Consider the following 10706-nt stretch of genomic DNA (forward strand, 5'->3'; position numbering starts at 1 on the left):
GAGCGGAAGGAGCAGTGTGGCACCTGGCCCAGTAGGCTGAGCGGCCCCTGAAATTCGAAATGGTGTGCGTGTAGTTCATGACCTCGTCGCCAGTTATTGTGTAGGTAGATATTCTGTTAATGACTCCACGAGGCAGGGTCATGATAATTAATGTGAAGACTGTAGTTCTTTATTGCAGCACCTAGAGTGAAGACACCAAGAGTTGATCTCCCGTTTATACGGTGTTACCTGCAGTGTGCAGGTGACCCTTAGGTCTCCAGCAGCAGCAGCCTCTGGTGTGCAGGTAAGGCGTGTACAGGGTGAAGGTACAATCAGTGTTACAGTACATCATAACATTACATCATAACATTGTTGGCGTGCATACATAACAGACTGTTTGCTGGCAAATAGATTTGCAGTAACTTCCCAGGTGGACTGGTGGTGAGGATTTGGTATTTTTATCGCTGCAGCCTGCCTTTGATTCCCAGTCAGTGAACAGTGTATTTCCGGGGAGCGGAAGGAGCAGTGTGGAGGCCTGACCCAGTAGGCTGTGCAGCCCCCGTTCTGCGAGCACCAGCGGAGCAGGCCCGGGAGCGGAAGGAGCAGTTTGGAGGCCTGGCCCAGTAGGCTGAGCGGCCCCTGGCCTGAGAGCACCATCGGAGCAGGCCGGGGAGCGGAAGGAGCAGTGTACCGGCCGCCCAGTAGGCTGAGCGGCCCCCGGTCTGCGAGCACCAGCGGACCAGGCCGGGGAGCGGAATGAGATGTGTGGCGGAATACCACTCCTGGGAGCAGCAAGTTCTGGAGCAGGAGAGCAACGGCAGTGCAGAGTGACGTCACCAATGTCCAGGTCGGTGATTGGAGCTAGGGCAGTTACTGCAGGACCGGTGAAGTCGGCGCGAAGGAGTGGCGAGAGATTGCAGAAGGATATGATGGGGCACAGGAGAGGCGCGAGTTCGGGCCCCAGAAAAAGCGATGGCCCACGAGCAGCACGGTCCAGCCCACACTGCGATTCGTGCAGCAAAACTGGTCTCTTGTCGTCTTGCTTAATCTTTGCCACTGGACCAAGACCAAGCTCTGTTTAGCCCGTGGGGTGGCTTGTGTGCAACGGCCACCACACGTTAAAAATATCCACGCACAGGCATCGTCCAAATTTCAAGGTTTAGTTCGGACCTGAAATTTTAGGTGCTTCATTGAAACACCTGTGAACTTTTTGACGTGGAAGCAAGTCATCCTGGATTCGAGGGACTGCCGATGATGATGGATGATGATCGTGGTGGGCAGGGCTACAGGGCTGTGTGGGCTTTTTATCCTCCGTTTGTGATGAAAGTCTGGTCATTCCCGGGTTGGAGGGTACTGGACTCTGGCTCCTGGTGTTGGCCCTGCTGACCAGGGGGTGAAAGGGCCGATCTGGGGCAGGTTGCCAATATTGGTGGCTGTGCTGCCCATTGACCGCTGTCCCTGTCCCGGCAATGGGTCTGTACACACAGTGTGTGTGTAAGCCCTTCCTGGGGCATCACATTTGTCCCAAAAGTCCAGGCTACATGGTCAGGGAGCCCGCTGGACATGGGGGTCTCCCACTGGAGAAATCCTCTGTCATAAACATTGTCCCTGTTGAAACCAGTGTCCTTTAACAGTATACTTCTTGTATATATGACACATTGGGTCCGATTATACATAGTCCAGTCTACACTGCTTTCTCTCCTGACATTATCACTTACAGCATTTACATCAATTTCTTGTATCTTGATCTTTCCTTACATGGTTGCATTGGGCATTTTTAAATTTCTGTCATCATCATTAAGCGTTACAAAGTTGTTCTCAACATCACTTACACAAGATTTCATTACATTTTCTCATCAGTTACTCCGGCATCACAATTCAACGTTACATTAGGGGTTGAGTAGCTTCGTCTTCATCTATGTCGGAGCCCAGGTGATCAGACAATTCTTCAGCGACGTGCTGACTAAAGATTTTTCGCTTTGCAGCCTTTGCATCTATAGTCTTTGTCGCGGCACTGCTGGGCCTGTGGTTTCCTCCACAGCGCCAGCATGGGGCTAGCCGATTTGCCCCATGTGGTGGACTCAGGGCTGCGGGAATCGGGGCAGCAAGTCCACCTTTAGAAGCAGCCATTCGATTCACTGCATTCGTTAGTTTAGAGTTCTGGGTGTGGGTCATTATTCGCTTGGAGTCACCGACTGAAATCACGTAGGACTGTGTCAATTTAATTGCATTCTGCTGGGTGACTGTGATGTCCGCAGAGAGCACTGTGTGGAGGAGGCCCTTGTGGCCGATTCCACTAACAAATATGTCCCTTAGTGCTTCGTTAAGGTGATCGCCAAAATCACATGGTGATCCTCTTAAATCTGCAACATACTGAGCAATTACTTGGCCTTAAGGTCGCCAGTGAGTGTAGAACCGGTGCCTGGCTGTGAGATGCTGTTTTTGGGTTTTAGTTACTACTGTATTAAAGTGACAAGTTTCCCATAGCTCTTGGTTGTTGTCTTCGCTGGGGCTAGCAAGTCCCTGACAAGGCCATGGATAGTGGGCCCACAACTACTAAGCAGGACGGCCCTGCGCTTTTGCGGCAGTGTTGCCGGTGTGTCCCCATCCAGGTCGTTTGCTATGAAGGAGTGTTCTAACCTTTCCATGAAGGTGTCCACATCTTCCCCATCGGTGATTAGTTGAAAGTTGATGAAATTCGAAATGATGTGCGTGTAGTTCATGACCTCGTCGCCAGTTATTGTGTAGATAGATATTCTGTTACTGACTCCACGATGCAGGGATATGATACTTAGTGTGAAGACTGTAGTTCTTTATTGCAGCACCTAGAGTGATGACACCAAGAGGTGATCTCACTTTTATACAGTGTCATCTGCAATGTGCAGGTGACCCTTGGGTCTCCAGCAGCAGCAGCTCTGGTGTACAGGAAAGGTGAGTACAGGGTGAAGGTACATTAAGTGTTACAGTACATCATAACATTACATCATAACATTGTAGGCGTACATACATAGCCGGCTGTTTGCTGGCAAAGATATTTGCAGCAGCTTCCCAGGTGGACTGCTGGTGAGGATTTGGTGCTTTCACCGCTGCAGCCTGCGTTTGATTCCCGGTCAGTGAACAGTGTATTTTCGGCTCTTTAAAGTGGTACTCCTGAACAAATTTACAGTTCAACACACTGCTGCTGCTCCAACCATCAGCAGCGCATCATTTGTTGCAGCGATACAACATACGCTTCTGCGACTGCTGTTTTAAAGTCAGCAGTCAATGACTAGACCTCGCTCAACAACAGAAACTAGAATTGCTGATTGACACTGTAAATGTTGCCAGTCATGTCCATCATTCGTCTTCAATGTACCTTTTTGCGCCACATCACTCTTCCTTATCACAGCACGGCTATCTGTCAATGCACTGCCAGTTTTGAAAATTCAACATTTTAAACTTAGCAACGTGTGCAAGATCGGAATCAGATTATGCCTGGCCTATGGGCACTGATAACGTATCCTGAGCATAAAGATTTTCATTATCATTATATATTACATTAGCACAACCTGAACTCCGAGATGTGTTTGGAACCATTGCCCCGAAATGAGGACTGAGTGGGCGGGGCAATTCCTCCCGGGGTTAGCTTTTCCTTCAAAAAGCTGTGAGAAAATGTTGCTTCATTTGCTTTCGGGCCGAAAAAGCTCAGTTGGCAGAGCTTTAGACTGAAGATTTAAAGGTCCCGGGTTTCGGCAATTGCTGGTTATTCTGTGTTCCTTTCATTTTATGGGAGAAGCTGGTTTTATATCTGGACAGTGCTTGAGAGATGGGCTGCTCAGCGCTTGCATGATAATAATTCCGATAATGAATTGTTGGATTCATGCGCTGTTTTTCTGTTACTTCTTATTTACACACTGCCCAGTTTTATATATGAACAGTGAACAATGTTTAAGCGATGTCATGTGTTCAATGTTTTTGCAGTAACTCGGTCACCCAATGTGAGCCGGAAACACAATCACTTCAGGCTGGGGTGGCACCGACCTTTAACGCACTTTGTGGCTACTTAGCTCAGTTGGTGCGAATAACGCCGATATCCCCTTACGCGCCATTCAAGTACACCTCATATTTTTTTCGGTTCTTCCTAACAGTTAAAATCCAATTTTCCTAATTAAAACAAATCCAAACAGAATCCTAAGCGTTGGGAATTATTTGGAATAACATCCAATTCTTGTTTTCCGCTGGAGCGGAGAGGCAAACTTTCTGTTTATTTGTGTTGCTGGGATGCTGATAAAAGGTGAAGCAGTGGCCTGGTCCCGTAAATGCTCATAAGCAGGAATAGACAGACAGAACAGCTCAGTCCCCGAGACGGACAAACCAAATCAAATATTCACCGGCTCCAGGAGTGAAAAATCCAGAGAAAAGGACAGAATGAAATAGATTTCAGTGGATGCCTAGCCGCACTGTGGGTGCTCCTGAACAAACTTGCAGATCACCACACTGCTGCTGCCCCTAACATTAGCAGCGCATCATTCGTTGCAGTGATACAAAATACTTCCCCCACTATTGTTTTAAGTTCAGCAGTAAACAACTCGACCTCTCTCAACATTGCAGGTTGACATTGTAAGTTTTACCAACATTTAACTGCGGTGTAGAACAATCACAATTATCATTAGTCTTCCATTTACGTTCTGGCGCTGCATCACCCTAAAAACACCTAGCTCATCACAGCACGGCTATCAGGCAATTCAGTGCCAGTGTGGACGCATGCATCATTTTGAACTTAGCAACGTGTTCAAGACTGTAATCAGAGCGTGCCTGCGCCATAGGCAGTGATAACTTAACCAGAGCACAGAGATTTACATTTTCATTTTACATTACAGTAACACAACATGAGATCCGAGATTTGTTTGGGACCCAATGCCCCGAAATGAGAATTGAGTGGGCGGGGCAACTCTTCCCGGGGTTAGATTGTCTTTAAGAAATGTGTGAGAAAGTTTTCATTTGACAGCTGTCGGCCTGCAATAGCTCAGTTGGACAGCGGTAGAGTGGAGATTTCACAATCCATGGTTCAATCCTGGGTTTCGGCAATGACTCGTAATTTTGTGCTCCTTCATTTTAAAGGGAGAGGCTGGATTTATATCCGAACTGTGCTCATCTCTGTTTGAAATGGGTGGCCACTTATTCAAAGATTATGCCCTTTAGTTCTAGGCTCTCCCATATGTGGAAAGATCCTCTCTGCATTCACTTTGTCAAGCTCCCTCATAATCTTATACTTTTCAATATGATCACCTCTCATTCTTCTGAATTCCAAAGAGCAGAGGCCCAGCCAGCTCAACCTTTCCTCATAAGTCAAACCACTCATCCCCGGAATCAATCCAGTGACGTTTCTCTGTGCTGCCTCCAAAGCAAGTATATCCATTCATTAATATGGAAAACAAAACTGTACGCAATAATCATGGTGTGGCCTCATCAATAACTTACACAGCTGCAGCAAGACGTTCCTGCTTTTATATCCATCCCCTTTGCAATAAAGGCCAAGATTCCATTTCCTACCTGATCACTTGCTGTACCTGCATAATATCCTTTTGTGTTTCATGCAAGTTCCCTCAGGTCCCATTGCACTGCATCACTTTGCAATCTTTCTCACCTTAACTTTTCTGCAAAAGTGCATGATTTCACACTTTCAAAATTATATTCTATCTGCCAAATTTTTGCCCACTAACTTAGCCTGCATTTGTCCTTTTGCAGGTTTGTTGTGTCCTCGTCACACATTACTTTTCCTCCCATTGTTGTATCGTCAGAAAACTTGGTTCCATTACACTCAGTTCATTCTTCCCTGTCGCGAATATAGATTGTAAATAGTTGCAAACTTCTGGCAACATCGCGGTTGCAATCGAAGTCTGGCGCATTATCCATTAGGCCACGCGGCCGCTACAGTCGGCACCAAATTTGTTGTTTTTTATATTGAGGGCAAATTTGGGACAAGGGTTATTTCAAGGATTGGATTTAGGAAAACATTAGCATTTTTTGAGTAATGAATAGATGCGCTGCGATATGGATGTGCACGGACACAGGCAACGTCAATGTAGCTTGAAACACACCAGTTTAACAATTCGGTCATCGCAGCTGAAATCGCACTCCTTTTAAAACTATACAGGATGATCCAGATTATGAGAAAGTACGTCTTAAAGGGGCAATTGATGAATCGGAACTGACAACCATCCCGTTTGAAAAGACACCGAATGATCCTGGACAGGAAGCACATCCCTATTACATAGCTGTAGAATGGGCCTTCACGGACAGCAGTTCCATTTCAAAAGAATAAAGTGGGATTTCTATCATTCCTGAATGCAATTGTGCTGTGCGTGATTGAGCGCGGGTCTCAGGACCACGCGGGGCTGGGACGGTTGTTGAAGACACAGGTGATAGACAGGCAGGAAGAAGGGAGGGAAGTAAAACAAACGCAGACAAAAAGACAATTTAAATATATATATTTATCATTATAAGAAACTAAATACATTTACAATTTTATATATAAAAAATTAAATTTGATTTGATTTAAATAAATAAATAATTGTTTCTTAATCGATATATTTTTGATTGAACGAAGGCTGTGTGACTGCATGAACTCCACTGGAAATCAGGGCGTGCAGACATAAATACCCAAAGAGAGTAAAGCCATGGTGAAAGACATGCCACGAAGGAAGATGTGGGCAACAAAGACGATCTTTTAAAGTCGCGAGTGCCTTTCTGCAGGATCAGACAGCAGCTGCGTGTGCTGTGAAAGAGGTCAAATGTAATAGAACCAATCCAGGTAGAACAAAAAAAGCACATTTATTGTGAATGTTAAAAAGTAGGGAATATATGTAAATATTCGCATATTTAAATATTTATACATATATTTACATAAACAAAGTCAGTCAGTAAGTCATGTCTTGTCCTGTCTTGATTTGACTTGTATTTGAAAATAAGTGGGAAGGAGCTCATCATGTCACACAGCCCATCCGCAAGCTCTCGCTAAAATCGTTTTGTTTCTAACTTATATAATTTGCCTTCTTTCAGATGTGAATAGCAAAATCCCACAGCAGATTCTTCTCCTGTCAGGCAGTCCCCGAATGCGCGTTCAATCAAATCAGTGTGGCTTCAAGTTGCATGTAATGCATTTTTTCTCCCATGACATGAAATGCACAGTAAGATCGCGCAGAACGTTTGCACACACTCTCTCGCTTGCACAAACACACCAACAAACTAAAATTCCTGCACCCTCCAAAAGCAGTTTTTGAAATTTGAAATTTGAAAACCGGGACAGACAGTACATTCCTTTTAAACAGATACATAATGATCCGATACTGATAGCACACCATTTTGGATAGACAGAGATTGACCCCGGACAGACCAGCACTTCACCTTAAAAGGGATCCAGAAACACAATGAACACAAACAAAGAATTCTGCAAAACTCAGCAGGTTGTGAACATTCTGTGGAGGAAGAACCCGGGCTCAATTATAGTCAGATGATCATTCCTATATTTTAAGAAAATTGTAAAGTTTACAGATTTATTCCAAGAAAATAGCTCCTGGAAACAAACAGCCAGCGAGGAAGGACAAAAGGGAATGTCTGTGATACAGTGGAGAGTACGAGTGATTGAATAATAAATGGCACAATGCGAAAAGGCAAAGTGGGTGATAAGCGGGCAATAAAGTAACAAAGGATGACCAGAGGAGGGGTTAGTGTGAACAGCAGAACCATTACCAGACAATGGGAGCGCTGCTTATGATCCGATACGTTGAACCAAATGTTGAGACCAGAACACTATAACATGCCTGGAATGTAGGGTGTGAACGCCTTTTAATCAAACAAGGCAGCTTGGCCACCTCGGATTGATTTCCTGTACGGTTCAAATTCGCCAGGCAAGGGACTGAAACCAAAGCCAGATTCTCACATCTTTTCAGCGCCAGAGAAATCTGAGCAGAGTCTGTTTCAAGTTGAAGTGGAGATTGACGCTGAATGTATGCTTGCCCCTTTGGAGGTGAGTTCATGCGTGCAGAAAGGAAGATAGACTGATCAAGTATTGGCCGGAATCAAACACGGGTTCAGGTTGTCCAATGAGACACAGAGCCGAAAACATCTGAGATACATTAACTTTACTCAGTTGGATGAGTTTCACTTTGCTCCTGGTTATCTCCAGCATTGTTGGACGCTGTGGGAAGAACGGAGCGCAATCACACGTTTTAATTTGAAACATGTCAGTTTTCTCACTTGTCGACCGGCTGAGAAGTGGTTATTTGATAAAAGTTGGCAGGGCTCGTCCGGGATCTCTCGCATTTCAATTATTAAAATCCCAAAGCAAGAATCATACCCCGAGACCAACGAGCCGCCGACAGTGAGGGAAGTTGCTCTCAGATTCTGACGTTAGTTTGCTATTCGGCCCATCGTGCCTCTGCAGACTCTCGGAGACCGATCTCATGAGTCCCCCTCTCCATCGTCCTGCTAATGTTTTCCCTTTGATGAAGTGATTATTTTTGAGACATTACTTCAGCAACGAGCTGCATCCTTGTCAGTAAGAGGTGAATTTGGCAATGAGGATAAATGTGATTGACGAAAAAAACCGAGGGGAAAATGTTTAACACAATAACGACGAAGCAGGGGGCACACTGGATCAGCAGTCCATTGCCTGAACCTGTCAGTCACCTTGTCTCCTATTTACTGCAAAGTCAGACATCCATCCCCTACTTTTTGAATTCAAACAGAAATAATGTGCACGAAAGTCTACTTCCTCACCGCTTGTTTTGCCCGTGCAACCAGATCGACAGTGATGAAAATGTGCCATGAGCTTCTTAAAGCAAACAGCCTTCCTTTACTTCAGGTGAGTGACTGCACGAGATGGTTGGTTTTGAGGCAGAACCAAAAGAAAGAAAATACAATTTCACGTGGCGAGTTAGCTGACCGCGGCAGGACTCGAACCAGCAATCTTCTGATAACATCACAGTTATAATCGAATTCAGACGCCTTGTCCATTCGGCCACGCGGCCGCTACTGTCGGCACCAAATTTGTTGTTTTTTATATTGAGAGAAAATTGGGGACAAAGGTTATATCAAGGAGTGGATATCTGAAAACATGAGCATATTTTGAGTAATGAACAGATGCGCTGCGATATGGATGTGCACGGACACAGGCAACGTCAATTTAGCTTGAAACACAACAGTTTAACAATTCGGTTATCACAACTGAAATCACACTCCTTTTTAAATACACAAGATGATACGGATTATGGAAAATACGTCTTAAAGGGGCAATTCATGAACCGGAACTGACAACCATCCCCTTGAAACAGACACCGAATGATCCTGCACAGGAACCACATCCCACTGACACAGCTGTAGAATTACCCTTCACGGACAGCAGTTCCCTTTCAGAAGAATAAAGTGGGATTTCTATCAGTCCTGAATGCAATTGTGTTGTGCGTGATTGAGCGCGGTTCTCACAACCACGCGGGGCTGGGACGGTTGTTGAAGCCACAGGTGATAGACAGGCAGGAAAGAGGGAGGGAAATAAAACCAACCCAGACAAAAAGACAATTCAAAACATATATATATTTATCATAATAAGAAAATAAATAAATTTACAATTTTATTGCAAAAAATTAAATTTGATTTGATTTAAATAAATAAATAATTCTTTCTCAATCTATATATTTTTGATGGAACGAAGTCTGCGCGACTGCATGAAATCCACTGGAAATCAGGGCGTGCAGCCAGTAAATAACCAAACACAGTAAGCCCATGGTGTAAGACAAGTCACGAGGGAAGATGTGGGCAACAAAGGCCATCTTTTAAAGTCGCGAGTGCCTTTCTGCAGGATCAGACAGAAGCTGCGTGTGCTGTGAAAGAGATCAAATGTAATAGAGCCAATGTAGGCAGAACAGAAAAAGCACATTCATTGTGAAATTTAAAAAGTCGGGAATGTATGTAAATATACGCATATATTAATATTTATACATATATTTACATGAACAAAGTCAGTCAGTCAGTCATGTCTTGTCTTGTCTTGATTTGATTTGTATTTGAAAATGAAGCGGAAGGAGCTCATCATGTCACACAGCCCATCCGCAAGCTCTCGCTAAAATTGCTATGTATCTAACTTATAAAATTTGCCTTCTTCAGATGTGGAATAGCAAAATCCCACAGCAGATTCTTCTCCTGTCAGACAGTCCCCGAATGCGTGTTGAATCAAATCAGTGTGGCTTCAAGTTGCATTTAATGCATTTTTCCTCCCATGACATGAAATGTACAGTACGATCGCGCAGAACGTTTCCACGCACTCTCTCACTTACATAAACACAAAAACAAACTAAAAATTCTGCACCCTCCAAAGGCTGTTTTTGAAATTTGAAATTTGAAATCCGGAACAGACAGCACATTCCTTTTAAACAGATAGATAATGATCCGATACTGATAGCACACCATTTTGGAGAGACAGAGAATGACCCCGGGCAGACCAGCACATCACCTTAAAAGGGATACAGAAACACAATGAACAAAAACAAAGCATTCTGTAAAACTCAGCAGGCCGTGAACATTCTGTGGATGAATTCCCGGGCTCACGTTCAGTCAGATGATCATTCCGATATTTTAAGAAAAATGTAAAGTTTACAGTTTTCTCCACGAAAATAGCGCCTGGAAAAAAATAGGCAGCGAGGAAGGACAAAAGGGAATGCCTGTGATACAGTGGAGCGTAGGAGCGATTC

General features: G+C 44.5%; 1 non-coding gene across 1 annotated transcript; it reads right to left on the minus strand.

The window, feature by feature from the left end:
- Positions 1 to 8901: 8901 nt before the first annotated feature.
- Positions 8902 to 8990, minus strand: trnar-ucg (transfer RNA arginine (anticodon UCG)). The gene is given in 2 exon segments: positions 8902 to 8937; positions 8954 to 8990. It is a non-coding gene; the product is annotated as a tRNA-Arg (tRNA).
- Between the last annotated feature and the right edge of the window lie 1716 nt (positions 8991 to 10706).

The sequence above is a fragment of the Pristiophorus japonicus genome, unplaced genomic scaffold (genome assembly GCF_044704955.1).
Source record: "Pristiophorus japonicus isolate sPriJap1 unplaced genomic scaffold, sPriJap1.hap1 HAP1_SCAFFOLD_58, whole genome shotgun sequence".
In the NCBI taxonomy this organism is placed as follows: Eukaryota; Metazoa; Chordata; class Chondrichthyes; family Pristiophoridae; genus Pristiophorus; species Pristiophorus japonicus.